At 51.8% G+C, this 14,229-nt stretch overlaps 1 protein-coding gene across 2 annotated transcripts in view; it reads left to right on the forward strand.

Annotated features, from left to right (window-relative positions):
• Nucleotides 1-14,229, forward strand: part of ZHX2 (zinc fingers and homeoboxes 2) — a 173,396-nt gene that overhangs the window by 66,499 nt on the left and 92,668 nt on the right. The window contains exon 1 of one of the 2 annotated variants that reach the window (XM_060128336.1): nucleotides 8,561-8,604. The exons of the other annotated variant lie outside the window; for it this stretch is intronic. The gene's annotated coding sequence lies outside the window, so the exon portion shown is untranslated. Of the gene's footprint in view, nucleotides 1-8,560; nucleotides 8,605-14,229 lie in introns of those variants that run through there. 2 annotated transcript variants of the gene reach the window in all.

Genomic DNA, 14,229 nt, shown 5'->3' on the forward strand with positions numbered 1-14,229 from the left:
GGTGGGACTGGAGCTCTAGCTTCGGCCAGAGCTGCACTCCTCCCCGCCTTGCTCCAGTGTCCTGCCTTCTCTCCCCGATCTTCTCCTTCCTGGACGCCTCTTTCCCTCCTTCCCCTCTGCCTGTGCCCCTCACCTGCCAGACATGGAGATTCAGCCTTTCCTGGGGTGGGTGGGTCCCAAGTCAGAACCAAGATGAGAACTCCCAGGGCCATCAGCCATCTGTCTGTACTCACTGGGATAAGTGAGCAGGACCTCCTCCAGCTAGCTTCTGTCTGAATGCTCCACATCCTTCGATCCAACTCAAATGACACCTCCACCAGGAAGCCTTCCAGATCACCCCAGCCAGAGCCATCACCTAAGCAAGCCTTCCCCATGCATCCCACTTTATAATCTTGCTGGTGCCATTTTTACTTACTTGTATTGTAATTATTTGTGCATACATCATAGCTCCTCTACACAATTCCAAACTCAAATTGCCTCCATTTTGCCCATGCCTATCACCAGCCTCCTCTTTGACATCTGTTGCGGTGTTTGTATTCTAAGTGTTGGGTAGATATTTGCGGAATAAATGGAGTTTTCTTTCTTCTATGTGAAAGGATTCTTTCCTTTCAGAATGAATGGTCAGATGTGTAAGAGCGTCTGTTCTAGAGCTGCACTGGGTGGAATCTTAGCTCCACCATCTACACACGGTGGGGACCTTGGACAAATTACTAACCCTTGTGCCTCAGTTTCCTCACTGATAAAATGAGGCTAAGTCATAACCCCTACCTCACAGGGTGGCTGTGAAGACTAAGTGAGTCATGTTTGTCGAGTGCTTGACGTCGTGCCCAGCATAGACTTGATTTAATAAGTGAAGTTGTGAGATTCTGGCAATCCAATATGCAAATTTTTATTTGATTTTTTGAAAAAATATCACACCGCCTTACAGAATTCGAGCTTGGCTTTAGGTAGTTGGCAGATCCTTTCCCGTCCTTGCATTCACAGAACCTGCACTGGGTATTCACTGCCATCCGCAGAGCCTCCCCGGCTACACTGGCTCGGATCAGGGGGCAGGGAAGGGAGAGAAGAGCCGTCTCTGGCGTAACTGCTCGCCAGCTCGGGGCTAACAGCCACATTAAGTGCTCTTACTCAATTCATGTGACTCGACAAATTTGGAATGTGTTAGCGAGAGAGAGTTTTTCCAGCTATGAGTCAGTACATTTATGCTCTCTCACACACACATTTAAAAATTTTAAGAAGAAAGAGACTTCAGCGAGAATCCTTTATGAGTGCAAAGTGGAAATCTCCGGAAACTGTATTTTGACCCTGAAGGCAAGTAATACTTAAGATATTTAATAAAGGGTTCGAAACAAGAGTCGAGGAGAGAAAACACAGCTAGCTGCCTTTTCCTTCTGTATTCTCAGCTGCTGCATTGCACATAGGAGGACCCGATGTACGTGGGTTTATAAAGCACCTCCTGGATTCCCTGATTTATACTCAACATAGTGGGGAAAGAAATATGGGAAAGAAGGGAGGCATAACCAGCATTTATTAAGAACCTATTATGTGCCAGATATTCGGGGCTGGGGTCGGGGTACATGTCCCAAGTTCAAGAGGAAGTGTGGGGGAAAATGGAATGATTGTATTCAGACACGCTTGGGTTCAAACCTCAGCCTACTTTCATAATATTATCTAAGCCCCCTCTTCTCCCATTTTGTGGATGACAAAACTAAGGCTCAGAGGAGAGAAAATAATTTGTCTGTGGACACAAAGCTCTTAAGTGGTAGAAATCATCTTCTAACCTGGGTCTGTGACTCTCCCCAGGGTAAAGAAATTTGGGTTAAGTTAATGTCCTCGGGGGCTGAGTTTCCCCACCAAGGAGGGGAGCAAAGACACCCATTCTCGGAGATCACATCCGCATATCCTAAGCAGGTACCACTTTCTCGCAGAGCAGTCCCTTTAACCACCTCCTGCCACTTGCCTTTGAGTCCCGCCCGTTCGGGATTACAAAAAACCTGCTTCTGGTCCAGGCTGGTCCTCTCTGCTGTTGTTTACTTTAAAGAAAGAAACCACCACCCGCCCAGAGGACTTGTATTTCCAGCTCACTTACATCTCTTTTGCAAGGGTTCATTTTCATAGACTCCCAATCTCCAGGGAGCTGTGTCTTTCCCTCGGAAACATGAGCTGTAATCAAAGGTGTATTCATCCCCGCACATCTGCCAGCAGCCATGCCGGAGCCACGGTTCCCCGAGGCCTGACAGAAGGAGGCTCAGGCCAGGTGCCCGGGGAGAATTCTTCCCTACACAAATCAGATTGTCCCGTGGTTGCCCTTTGTAGAGATGGCAGAGTCCCAGGCGGTGCTTCTCAGATTGCTGGAGGACCTGATGGGGCCGGGGGTAAATAAGATTCCACCCTCCGTTCAACAAATACTACTGAGGGCCACCACGTGTGGAGAACTGCGGACACTGAGAATCCAACTCTTTTGGTGACTTCCCGTCACTCACAGGGATAAAGACCCAGCTTCTTAAAGGCGAGCAAGTCCCTGGAAGAGCTGGCGCTGGCTCTTTCTCTGCACTGCTTGGCTGTGGCCACCCCAGCCAGCTTCCACTGCTTGGTGACCAGTATGCCTCCTCCCCCTCTGCCCCATACACGCTCTCTCTGGCTTTCTCGATTCTTCCTTCCCCTCTTGGCCAGGTTTGCTGCTGCCTGCCTTTCAGGTCCAGCTCCCCTCCCCGCCCCGGCGCCCCCCCACCATCTGCCATATCCTCACGTGCCTCTCCTGGCGATCTCCCCACCATTGCATGTGCTTCAGGTAGCACCGTCACGCCACTGGAGTCTCTTATCCAACCCAACTGCAAGGGCAGGGCTCACCTTATGTCCCCAGCACTGGCCCGTAGTCAGTGCCCCACAGTTATCGGAGGAATGAAGAGACAGCAGTGAGCAAATCAGACACTGCCCTGCCCGGTGCTGGGCATATCTTCGTGGAGTGCTGATTGTACTTGACAGTTTTCAGGGGGAAATATTTGGGAGCAAATACAGATCAATTCTAGAGTAGAATTCAGTGTCCTGGTGAATGTTCAAGGTGTCGTTCTGCGCCCTCACACGTCGGGGAGGTTATGAACTCAGCTTCCTCTGTGCTCCTGGGGGCGTCTCAGTGGAAGACCAGGTTGGGGGTGATGGGAGAGGTGGCCCAGTTTGTCAGCAGCTCAAGTCACGGAGCCAAAGTTTAAGAGGCAGCGGGGCGGGGGTGGGAGCGGGAATGGAAAGACTACACTCAATCAGGCCTGAGCTCAAACCTCAGTGCTGGACATTTTACGCTTATGACACACGGCAATGTATTTAATCGCTCTAAGGTTCAGGTCTGTTGTCTGTAAAAGGGGTATAAGGATACGTGCTCGTCAGACTTGCTGCGGGAAGGACAGACAAGCCATGTGGAGGGCCCGGCTCAGCGTCTGGCGCAGAGCAAGCACTCGGGGAGCGGTGGCCTTTGTACTCGTCACTCGCTGCTCGCTCTTATGAATTAAAGGCTGTTGTTGGTGTCCAAGGTGGAACATTTTCTGGAGCAAAGACAGGCAACTTAAGGCTGCGCTTCTGGCTGGCAGAATGATGGCTGCACAGAAGTGGCCTGTAGTTTTCCACCTTCTTTGAAGTTGACCTTCCTCTCTTGTATCCAGTCTGCACTGGCCCTGGCCTGAGTCAGTCACTCCCCAGCAGTGTCCTCCATGGGTTCCTCACCCTCTCCTCCATATGAGGCCATCACCTCGGGACATTATGACCTGTTTACTAGAATTTCTCACTCATCTGCTAAACGTTTGCCGAGTGAAAAAATGGACTGGAATAAACTACGTGAGAGGGGGTGACCCTGGGGAAGGGTGTTTTTCTTCTTCTACAGACCGTTAAATCACCGTTCCTCTTTTTCCCCCTGCAGTTGTCTTGCCATCTGGTAGGTTTAAACTAGGCCAAAAGGGAATAGGAGGGACCTGTAGGGAAAATCCTACAGGCAGATTTTTCCTCATTGGGATTTCGCGCCATGTGACCATTTTCTGGGGAAAGGAGTTCTGAGCCAGGAAGACTGGAAATGTGTGCCCATTAAGGGCTTGAAGGACAGTGAAAAGCCCTTTACTTCATTTATACTGCTCGCGATGAAAGCTGCCATTTCCACGTGCAGGAGCTGCGGTCGGCACCGTGGCGTTGGATCCCCCGTGCAACCCAAGGAGGCAGGTTCTGTTTAGAGCCCCACTTGGCCGCTAAGAAAACCAAGGTCCCTGGGAGAGAGGTGCTTGGCGTCAGGGCACAGCACAAGCGTGTCAAAGAACCAGGACCAGACTCAGACGTCCCGTCTCCAAGACCTATGCTCTTCCCCCCATGCTGGTTAGGAAGGATCCAGTGTCTAGTGGGTGGTGCTGCAGAGCTGAGTTCCAGGATAAACGGGGAAGATGTAACAGATTCATTGAGTCTCCCGAGCTCTGAGAAGGATTCACGGTGTGGCCCCAGCCAAGCCCCACTCCACGCCTCTGTGCTCAAGAAGAAGCACCTAGTCAGCGGAGGATGATAATAAGGATTATCAATAATAATAGTAGCTTTCATGCCTGATTACATGATTCTCAGTGTTTTGTATGTGTTACCACCCTGGGTCCTACAGGGTAACTCGGGGTTAATTTGGGGAAGAGGGAGAACAGAGCATTGAAGAGAGAGGGTCTAAGATAGCATAGCCATATGGCTGTGCAGGGGGCATAGTAGGTTCAAGAGGCTTAGGCATCCATGAGCCCAGAGCACAGTGGGGCAAAGGGAGCGGGGAGCAGCGAGCAGGGGGCAGACCTCACAGGCTCCAAGACCCTGCGATAAGGAGTGTGGCTTTTTTCCTGAGACAAATGGGGCGTTCATTACCTGCTCCCACCTGTCCCACCTCTATGTACATTGTCCTTCCTCACATTCAGTTTATTATGTATCTTTCTCCTTTTTTATACCGTGAGTTTCCTAAGGGTAGGGATTGGGTCTTATTTACGTATGTATGTATGTATTTATTTATTTATGGCTATCTGGTGCTTAGCACAGAATCAGGTATATGTGGATAGTCAATAAATGGTTGTTCATCAGATATTTTAAATATTCAACATTTAATAATAGTAACACGTTCAATATTTAATAACTATATATTATATATTGGTTATATATAGATATTAGTACCTGTAATATAACTTCCATTATGCAGGCATTTCTGCTCTAAAATGATATATGCGTGCCTCTAAAACCCTGTACTCTGAAAAATTCAAAAATCACAGCGTTTGGGGGACAATTGGGCTGTAGCAGAGCATTCACGATTCCTGTGACTCTGTAATGAAGCACAGTCCAAGTGGTGATACCAAGCAGAGTTCAAACGGCATGATACATTTTGGATAAGGGGCTTCCCTGGTGGCACAGTGGTTGAGAATCCGCCTGCCAATGCAGCGGACATGGGTTCGGTCCCTAGTCCGGGAAGATCCCACATGCCGTGGAGCAGCTAAGCCCGTGCACCACAATTACTGAGCCTGAGCTCTAGAGCCCGCACACCACAACTACTGAGCCCGCGTGCTGCAACTACTGAAGCCCACGTGCCTAGAGCCCATGCTCCGCAACAAGAGAAGCCACCGCCATGAGAAGCCCGCACACTGCAACGAAGAGTAGCCCCCGCTCGCCGCAACTAGAGAATGCCCGCGCGCAGCAACGAAGACCCAACGCAGCCAAAAATAAAATAAATAAAACAAATAAATTTATATTAAAAAAATTTGGATGAAAACAAATATAGCAATAACTTTAGGACCTGAGTAACTTACAGGACAATATATTATTTTTAAAAGGGGGAAAACTTTATGGAAGGGGCTGGAGAAGGCTGGAGGCTGATGGGTTTAGAGACAGAAGGGGTCAGATCATCTTTATCAGGAGTTCCCCGTGGAAGAGCAGTTTCAGGCTCTGCCAGCGTGTAGCGGGGACAGATGCTTCTCTAGCCCATGGCCTTTGCACCAAGACCAGGAAGAACCGAGCAACAGGAGTGGCTAAGACAGAGCACGTGACCACTGGAGCCAGAGGAGGAGCTGGGAGGGCGGAGTCCCCCGTGGCTTGTTCTACTCAGCTGTGTGTACCTTGCATCCAGCCGCCTGCACTTGGTGGTGCAAAATATGAATGTGCTGGGAACATTTGCCTGTGAACCAGTGTAAACTCCAGGTTTTATCGACCCCTCTATACCGTATATACACTAATCTTCCTCATGGAAGTAAGTGCAGCAGATCAAACATTACATAATGGAATACATGACTAACTGATAAACCAAGAATGCCCACTGGCCAGTTTACATCAAGTACGGTACCAGTCACACACCCTGTGTGAGGTGTAGACTGTTTTCCTCTCGGTTCGTGAGTCTATTCAGTAAACCCATTCGGGCTTCCCTAGTGGTGCAGTGGTTGAGAGTCCGCCTGCCGATGCAGGGGACACGGGTTCGTGCCCCGGTCCGGGAAGATCCCACATGCCGCGGAGCGGCTGGGCCCGTGAGCCACGGCCGCTGAGCCTGCGCGTCCGGAGCCTGTGCTCCGCAACGGGAGAGACCACAACAGTGAGAGGCCCGTGTACCACCAAAAAAAAAAAAAAAAAAGAAGAAGGCAGTAAACCCATTCAGTGAGCAGAAGGTAAAGCAAGACATATGGAGTGGGTGACACTAAGCAAGGGCATCATAAACCTGTGACGTGATCGCTTTCCCCATCAGAAGCAGCTGAGCTCACACTTCTGGACATGGACTTAGAGGACCTCAACCCCAACCTGCCTGAAAGCTGTGTGACCTCAGGAAAATCACTTAACCTCTCTGTGCCTCAGTTTCCTCAACTGCAGAGTAGCACTAGTGACACTCCCCAAGTTCTTTGAAAGAGCAGATTAGCTGGTGCATGAAAAGTTCTTTCTACACTATAAGGGGCTTTAGAGAGCATTGTCCTTCCTGCAAATCAGTGCTGGTACACTCGTCTTAGCTTGCCTCCTAGGGTACCTTCTCCTGCTGGATGGCCAGTTCTAAGGGCACAGGGCAAATGCAGCTAAACTGGAATCAAACAAAATAAATTAATCACTGGGATTCAATGCAGAAGCTTGAATGAGCTGCGGGAAATTTTGCTGGCGTCCGACGGCCTCTGTGGAGCCCCTGCGTCCACAGTATCTGATGCCTCTCTCTGAGCGCTCACCGGGCAGCCTCCGTCTCCAGGCCTGAGGTCATCAGCCGACCCCTGGCCCACTGCTCTTCGCCAGGCCCCTCCCACCAAGCCAGGCCCCTCCCACCAAGCCAGGCCCGCCTGTCCCATCAGCCTCTCATCTTGCTTCCCCAAAATCGTGCAGAGGAAAGGAATACCGATTCCGGAATCACATGAACACGGGTTTAATGAGCTCTACCACGCAGCAGCTCTAAAATCATAATAGCCAAGCTGTGGTTTCTTGAACCTATTTCTTCACCTTGGGAATGGGCTACAACTTCCTGACTTCCTTCCTTCCTTCTCTGATTAAGAGGATTAGAAATGCACACTTTGCAGACTTTAATGTGCCCAGGAATCACCTGAGGAGCTTGTTGAAAAGCAGGTTCTGATTCTGTAGGGCTGAGTGGGGCTCGAGAACCGCCCCTTCCAGCAAGCTCCCAGGTGATGTGATTTCAGTTTTGACTAGATCCGGGGTATGAAGCGCCTGCCATGTAGTATGTACTCAGTGGATAGAAACTTGCCATGAAGACTTTTCCCCCCAAAGGGTGCTCCTTTGAGAACAGCGATAGATGAATAGAGAAACCTCTGCTCCCCTCAGAATTCTGAGGGCCACAAGAAAAAACAAGTTTGGCTTTAAAGGTGGGCAGGGCGTGGGGAGCGAGGAGAAGCGTGTTCCCAGCAGCCGCTCATCAGCAGGCTCTCCACGCTCACGTGTGCGTTGCAGGTGGGCCTCTGCCGGGCTGCAGAAACCCCTAGAGCTCAGGCCTCGACTTGCCATGCGGGGAACGTATCCTCCGAGCCGGGCGCACGCATGTTCCTCCGGCTCCAGCTCTCCTGACGAATTTTCAAAGCGCCCAGGGCTCGCCTGGCGGGAGTCTCCCAGGATGGAAATCCGCGTCGGGGGCTTTTGTTTTCAGGACTGCGGTATCTTTCGGACTTGAGGCCTTGCGTACAGAGCTTTTCCCCTCCACCCTCACCAACGTGGAGCCGTGAACCCCCGCTGCTGCTAGGAACGGACACCAAAGACTCAAGGAAACTCGGAGTGGGGTTCAAGAGACGCCTCCCCAGCCCCACCCAGCAGATTTGGCTTTTAGTTTCGCTCTTCTAAAAGGCCTGCTTCTCAAAAAGCTGCTGACTCGCCCAGAGTAAGGGTCTCTTTTTTTTTTTTTTCCTTCTTCTCAGCATCGTCCCAAAGCCCTGAGATCCTTGAGGGCAGTTCAGCGAGCACCCTGGTCCTGACCATCTCCTGTTTCTTTCTCCTCCCCATCTCCATCCCAGGATCCTAGTGCCGAAATGAGAGTTGAACACCCCTTTGCTTTGTTCTGCCTTTAATATTGAGTATCTCTTCTTTGTAGGTCTTGACGCACCGTCTGCTCTCAAAGTGTAAAAAGATTCCCAGGATGTAAGCAATATGGGACTGGTGAGTGACCCGTGTGTTTGGCGGCGGTCGGGGCCTCAGCTGGATTTCAGGAAGGGAAGGGAGATGAATGGAAGGGGCAGGGGCGGCTGAGCTTTTGCACCCCTGAAACGGTTTCCCTCCAGATGCAGCTGGAAACAGTGCACAGTGCAGAGAATCCAGGTGCGAATCCCTTGGAATCCACTGGGTCCCTGCCCGTCCCTCCCCAGAAGCAAAGGGAGAACGCGAGTGGCTGTGCCGACCTCTCTTTGCTCAGATGACAACAACTCAGGCTCCCCATCCGGAGGGTTCGTGCTGGGAATTGTTCTCTAACCCGGTAACCAGGGTTAGGGACATATGCTTGGACTAGAGAGGGAACTACCAGGCTCACACCAGTTTGTAAACCATAGCCCTGAGGAGACATGAGTGAAAGGAGGCGAGAACGCCACCTTTGCACCTTTGAACGGCTGTCACTGGCAAGAGGGCAGCTATCGACTCAGCCTAAGGAGAAATTCCTAACAAGAGGTTGGCAACGGTAAAATCGACGTCCGTTAGAGGTAGTGAGTTCCCTGTCGCTGGCAGAATTCAAGCATAGGTTGGAGAAGCATGGATGGGAAATGTTGAAGTGGGGAGGGGTTTTGACAGGGTAGTGTTTTCTTGTTTGTTTGTTTGTTTGCTTTTGCGGTACCCGGGCCTCTCACTGCTGTGGCCCCTCCCGTTGCGGAGCACAGGCTCCGGACGCGCAGGCTCAGCGGCCGTGGCTCACGGGCCCAGCCGCTCCGCGGCACGTGGGATCTTCCCAGACCGGGGCACGAACCCGTGTCCCCTGCATCGGCAGGCGGACTCCCAACCACTGCGCCACCAGGGAAGCCCCAGGGTAGTGTTTTACAGACTGTTCTGTGATGACTAAGAATCCCGGAGGGGCATGAGGATGAGGGAGCGAGTTTAGGGAGAGTGAATGAGGGGAACTTGTGAGTTCACACACACACTCTCGGCGCTGCCTGTTTTATGGGGCAGGGTGCTGCCTTCAAACAGTTTAGAAGCTACTGGATGAGACGGTCTATCCTCAGACCTGTTGTCCATTGGCCAGCTGTACCTGAGCTTATGCCAGACGTCCACACATCACACTTGTGACCCCAAACACCTGATCTATGTGAAGGGGTGGGCAACTCTCCAAGCACGGCAGGGGCTCTGACCAGAGGCTCGAGGGAGCTCTCCCCCATACTAGGACCACCAGAAGAGTTGCCAGCGAGTCGCGCTTTCAAGAGACTTGCCCAGGATCCCGACCACACAGACCAGAAGGGAAGGCACAGGGTTGGGGTGGGGGGATGCCGCGGCAGGACTCCCCGAACCCCCAGACTGTGGGAGGACGGTGAGCATGGCTTCCCCAAGGGCGCTGGGCTCCTTTGGTAGGACCACATTCTCCAGTGACCAAAACCTGGCCCAGTGAACGTGAGAGGAGTCATACCACAGATGCCGGTGGCGAAATTGCCCAGGAGAGACACCCATTGCAAGGGAGAGGGTCTGAAGGTCTGAATAATGAGCACGGGGGCTTCCTTTGTGCTTTGTAACTGGGTCTTCTTCCCCCGGGCCTGGGTCGACTGCAGCACAAAATGTGTATCGAGGGCAAGGCGCTGTGGGAGGCCGGAGATGGGGTTTTTCTTTAAGAAACTGAAGCCTGGACGAGAATCGAGTTTGACAGTCATTGTGCAGAGGCTGTACGTTCAGCTGAGTCCTGAGTGCTGTGCGGTGGGCGGACGGGTGGGAGAGGAAGGGGAGGGGGCTGAACAGGAGCTTCAGCTGTGACTCGATGCTTCCTTGGCAAGTGTTCAAGCATGAGCTGGGCTTTGAGGACGGAGGCTGTGTCCTTGATTCAAAGGACCTGGCATATAGTAGGTGCTCAAGAAGTGATTGTCGAATGACTAAAAGGGAAAGTGAAGAGGTGGCAGCTCGGGAGGCCACGTCTGTGGTTAAGAGCAGGGCCCCTGGAGTCAGACGGCAGGGTTCAAGTCCTGCCTCTTCCGCTAGCTGTGGGGCCCCAGGCAAGTCCCCCACCTCTCTATGCCTCAGTCTCCCCATCTGCAAAATGGGCATCATGATAGTACCTACTGCATAAGGGGGCTGTGAGGAGTCCATGAACTGGTTGATGCAAAGCCGCTTGGTCCTGTGGCAGCACATCGTAAGTGCTCAGTAAACATTAGCCCTTGTTCTCATTCGAGATGTGGGGCATGACCCCAGATTAAGGTTCAGTGTTGGGACGGGCAATAGCAACATAGGTGGGAGGACAGAGCACTGGACGGGGAGTCAGAAGCCCTGGCTTAGCTGCAGGGAGGGGATGAGGAAAGTGATCACTCCCCCTGAGCTCACTCTACAGCAGAGATGCTGCAAGAAGGCGGTCAAGGGCAGCTCCATTCTTCCTGCTCTCCCTCTGGTGGTCCCAGCACTGGTTCAAAGGCAGGGGCAGCTCAGCCCTTTATTACTAGCTGGGAGCCTCATGGTGAGTGGTTTGACTTCTCAGGACCTCTCTTTCTCCCAATAAATGAGAAAACAATGCGGGCGTCCTTCCCTCGCAGAAGTGAAAAGCACGTGTATGAGGGTCTGTTGGTACAGATGGAAAATCGTTTAAGACTTGAGCTTGGGTAGCCCAGTCTGGAGTCTCACAGTCAATGTCGGTTCCCAATCCCTTCTCCAGTGAGGCCTGGCTGTCTCAAGACAGATTCTCAAAACGATGCTTCACTTCGCAAAAGGCACCGTTCACCACCCAGGATTTGTAGCATATTTCACATAAAATGGCGTTTGCCTGAAGCATTTGTCAGGGTCACATTTCTTGCATCAGTGGTAGACCTGGGACCATGGAACAGGCTTACTCGGGGGCCTGCCTTTTGCCTCTCCTGCCCCGTCGCCCTGTGATCCTAGCTGGAATTTAATACGATGGTAGTTTAAGCCCAAACTGTTTATGGCGTAGGCACAGCCCCTATGCCTGTGGGGATCCTAAAAACTGTCACTCATATCAGTCTCCTTCTCCCTGTGTACCCCCTAACATCTGCCAAGTGACCCCAACTTCGGTTCTACCTTTAGTGGGAAGGGGACGGGGATGAGGCAGGGAACAGCTTCCAAGGCAAAGCGGTCAGAGAGAAGAGGCCCCAATTCCTGGCTCCGTCAGCCATTTGGCATCTCTCAGCTTCTGTTCCACCTCTGTTCCCATGAGGCGACTGGGCTAGGTCAGGGCTGGCAAATAGATTTCATCTCCTGCTCATTCTGATCAATTGGTCATGGCTGCCAGGGGCACTGTGTGGAGAAGGATTCTGAGGTATACCCAGGAAAGAGTGTGCTGCAATGGATTAGTGATGTCTGCTGGGGAGCAATAAGGAGGACGTAGCACATGTGCTACCTTTTGGCATCTGAGACAAAGCAATTTCCAAGGCCCCTGCCTGCTCTCACACTTCGTGCTTCTACCTAGCAGCCTTGTTTTACATCAGAGAGGCAAAGCACAGCAAAACCTCATTAATCTGGACCACTTTGGTACCAAGCCAAGTGAGTGAAAAGTCTTAATCTGAGGGTGTCTTCTGCATGCAGGTGAGCTCTATTATCCTTCAGTACACGGAGTCAGCTCAGCCCAGCTAGCTGACAGGTGGGGAGGGGAGGCAGGGGCCTCAGTGGTCTGTGCTTGCATGTCTGACCGTATGGCTGAACGCACCTGACCTGTACTTCTAGGGCACTTGCTCTGTTTATGAGCTTAGGATGGATACCAACGAAACTCTCACAAAAGCAGGACGTTTTCTGAAGTAGCAAATCATTCCGTGGGCAGCTTTGCTTCTATTTCAAATTGCCAAGGGCTCTGAATTAGAGAGACTTCACCGCACTAGCTGGGAATAAGCTGTGTTTCCAGAATTATATGCAGAAGATGAGACAAAGTAATTCAGAACTAGGTTTCCCCTGAGTTTCCCGATCTGTAAAATGGGGATATAATATACCTCACAGGGCTCTGCAGGAGAGCAAATGAGATAAAACGTGGAAGAGACCTAGCAGAAGATCTTGTTCACAAAATATGGTCAAAAGATGCTGTTTCTTCTCCCCTTCTGTCACTTCCCATCCATAATCACCCTGAAAGAAGGGCTTTCTTCTTATAATACGAGAAAAATGAAGCTACAGATTGTTTTAATAGTACCGTACTTTCAAATGACTCCTGTTCGTTTTTCAGAGGCTCATTTTTCATTGTCGATGATTCTCCAATAGGAAAGGTCCACTTAAACCTTCAACTTGAGTTACTCTACTCTCGGTCTTCTGCAGGGAGTAGCTGATGCCCCAAGGGTCCTAACATGCATGCGCACGAGTGTCTTGGTAGGGGGTGTCTCTGGAGGGGACTGAACCCCACAGTGACTAGACCACGTCTTCCCTTCAGCTCAGCAAGTGTCAACACCCGAATTCACTCCCACTGCAGGGAGAGTGCGGACAGCCAAGGTGGTTGAACGTCAAGTTGGCACCAGCTGAATTTGAGTGGGAGCGTGTCTAAAGGATGGGCTTTACCTGTTCAGAATGGGGAAGAAGTTTGAACTGGAACTCCTCTTTCAGCCTTAGTTTCTGAGACTCTTCAAGAGAAGGATTCGATTTATACTTAAATAAACATCAAGAGCAGTTACATCGATATGAAGGGGGGATTGGAACGCATGCGCAGTGGGAAGAGCAGAGCCTCTGGTCACAGAAGCCGAGGGCGGGGGGAGGGCCTGCAAGCCCAGGTGGCTCCTTGGGACTCCTGGGTTGTTGGCCCAGAGCTGGCTTCTCAGGGGGCACCAGGCAAGTGCACGCCCGTTATTCTGGCCACCTTGAGCATCTGTCCCCAGTCTTCTCCAGCCCCTGGCCTGGTGAGCTGGGTCAGATAACCTCATGCTTCTCTTCTGTCCTCTCTCCGAGGCCCAGAGCAGAATGGCTCCCGTGCCTAAGCAGCAGCCCCGCCAGAGAAGGCGTGGCCAGTGGTCACCCTGCTGTCCCACTGGCAGGGAAAAGCGGAACGGGGCCCATCCTGCCCTCCCATCCTTCCCACTGAGGCTCCACATCCTGGTGCAGGGACCCTGTCCTGGTCCCTCGCTTCATCCTTGTCTGGCCTCAGACTCCTAGCTCCTGAAGATGGAGCCGAGGGGACCGTGGACCGGGGGAAGCCTTGGGGTTAGAAGGCATAGGCGCGCCTGGGGAGCTGGCCTCTGGAGACCTGGGCAGGCAGGGGCGTCACATCACTCCAAACTCAGCAGGTGCTACAGTTCCCCAAGGCCCTTGTCTCTTCTCTGGGCTCCCACAGAGGGTACTGTCTACACCACCCAGCATGAGGCGGCACGACAGAGCACTTAAATCCATGCACTCTGGTGCCAGACTGGCTCCGTTAGAATCCCAGCCGTACCTTTGCTAGCCCTGTGATCTCGACCAAGTTATTTAACGTCTCTGTGCCTCAGTTTCCTCATCTTCAAAATGTGCCACTGGATAGGGTAGTTATGACGACTACTGAGCTTATGAAACATGCTTAGAGCAGCGCCTGGCACTGAGTAGAGGTGTTAGTAAAACAAAATCTGTAGGTAAAGCAATGCAGAAGTCAGTGTGTCACATGATCGCCCGATTGACACCAAGACAGTCAGTTTCCTACCCACAGAAATGAAGTCC

Source organism: Lagenorhynchus albirostris, chromosome 17 (genome assembly GCF_949774975.1).
Source record: "Lagenorhynchus albirostris chromosome 17, mLagAlb1.1, whole genome shotgun sequence".
NCBI classification, from domain to species: Eukaryota; Metazoa; Chordata; class Mammalia; order Artiodactyla; family Delphinidae; genus Lagenorhynchus; species Lagenorhynchus albirostris.